The sequence below is a fragment of the Nycticebus coucang genome, chromosome 8 (assembly GCF_027406575.1).
Source record: "Nycticebus coucang isolate mNycCou1 chromosome 8, mNycCou1.pri, whole genome shotgun sequence".
In the NCBI taxonomy this organism is placed as follows: domain Eukaryota; kingdom Metazoa; phylum Chordata; class Mammalia; order Primates; family Lorisidae; genus Nycticebus; species Nycticebus coucang.
Window position 1 is genome coordinate 19,384,613 of NC_069787.1, and position 1,747 is coordinate 19,386,359.

At 45.9% G+C, this 1,747-nt stretch overlaps 1 pseudogene across 1 annotated transcript; it reads left to right on the top strand.

The window, feature by feature from the left end:
- Window positions 1-207: 207 nt before the first annotated feature.
- Window positions 208-1,334, top strand: LOC128591291 (60S ribosomal protein L28-like; annotated as a pseudogene). Its single transcript, XR_008381560.1, has 2 exons — window positions 208-310; window positions 881-1,334. The product of XR_008381560.1 is annotated as a 60S ribosomal protein L28-like (transcript).
- Window positions 1,335-1,747: the final 413 nt, after the last annotated feature.

Genomic DNA, 1,747 nt, shown 5'->3' on the forward strand with positions numbered 1-1,747 from the left:
ACAGTGCACAACTTGGAGAGTGTGGAAATTAATCAGTTTGGCCCAAACATATACCCCACAGACGTGGAGCCCAGGCCATTTCTATTTATATCTAATTTGCTACAAATTGTTTGCTCATTTGAAGCTGTAGTTAAAGTCTGTAATTTTTTGCCACCCAGCGTCTGATGCCCTTATCCTCTTGGCAGGTGTACCCTGATTATGGTTATGATGGACACTCCCTCTCTCCTCTCACTTACCTTTCATATTTCTGGTGAAGCTGAACCTACTTCCAGCTTAAGCCGATTAGCACATTCAATTTCCAGGGCCACAGGTACAGCTTCAGGGCACAGGAACCAAGGAGGGCCAATTAGTTAGGAGTAGACATTTAATGAGGGCTCTGAGAAAGAAGCTTCCTTGCACTTTTAAGAGAGCAATAGGGAATAATGTTCTCCTGACTTGTAGGAAAAGAACAAAGGAGTCTGTGACTGCTATAGCTGCTGGTGGCCATTTTGTGACAGCATTAAGATGAAACAGCCATTGCCCAGGTGAAGCCCAAGTACAGAAATAGAGTGGATCTTTGTAATGTTGTTGGTCTGTTTGATGTTGAGGAACCATTAATGCTTACAGTTACCAGTGTCTTCAGCTACCCCTATTGTTTAATAATATTTGAAAGAGAAATTATTTGATTTGTAACCAAAAGTTTTCTTAGGATTCATCTGCTTTGCTAGAACTCAGATTGAGTCCTTTGTCAACAAAGGCTTCCATAAATCCATGATAATCACCCAGTGTTTCTTTTTTCTATCACCCAACGTTCTAGCTTTTAAACCACTCAAATGTCTCCGTGTTTGCCAATAAAGAATGTACCTGACTCTTTCCATCTCCGGCCGCCGCCGCTAATAAGCCGCCGCCAGGTCTGCGCACCTGCAGTGGATGGTGGTGCGGAACTGCTGCAGCTTCCTGATCAAGCCGAATAAACAGACGTACAGCACTGAGCCCAATAATCTGAAGGCCCGCAACTCCTTCCGCTACAACGAACTAATTCACCGCAAGACTGTGGGCGTTGAGCCGGCGCTGACGGCAAAGGGGTCGTGGTGGTCATGAAGCGGAGATCTGGCCAGCGTAAGCCTGCCACCTGCTATGTGCGACCACCACCACCAAGAACGCCCGGGCCACCCTGAGCAGCATCAGGCACATGATCCGAAAGAACAAGTACCGGCCGGACCTGCGCATGGCTGCCATCCGCAGGGCCAGCGCCATCCTGCACAGCCAGAAGCCTGTAATGGTGAAGAGGAAGTGCGCAAGACACACCAAGAGTCCCTGAGCTCTGTCCCTCACAGTAATAAAGAGTATGCTGACTTCTTAAAAAAAAGAAAAAAAGGATGTGCCTGTGGTGTGACTGTTAGCTAGAGCTTTTCTCAGTTCTAAGCAATAGAAAGTAAAACAAATTAAGAACAAAGAAGGAAGGCCAAGGCAGGTGGATTGCTTGAGCTCATAAGTTCAAGGCCAGCCTGAGAAAAAGCAAGACCCCCATCTCTACTACAAAATAGAAAAACTGAGGCAAGAGGATTGTTTGAACCCTAGAGTTGGAGGTTGCTGTGAGCTATGATGCCACAGCACTCTACGCAGGGCAACAGCTTGAGATTCTGTATAAATAAATAAATAAAATAATTAGATCTTAGTCTCCACCAAATAGCTAGATGGCCATCAGCAGTTCCAGGCCTAAGTCACTCTGCTCTTGAGTCCAGCAACAAAGGAAATAAGCTTCTTT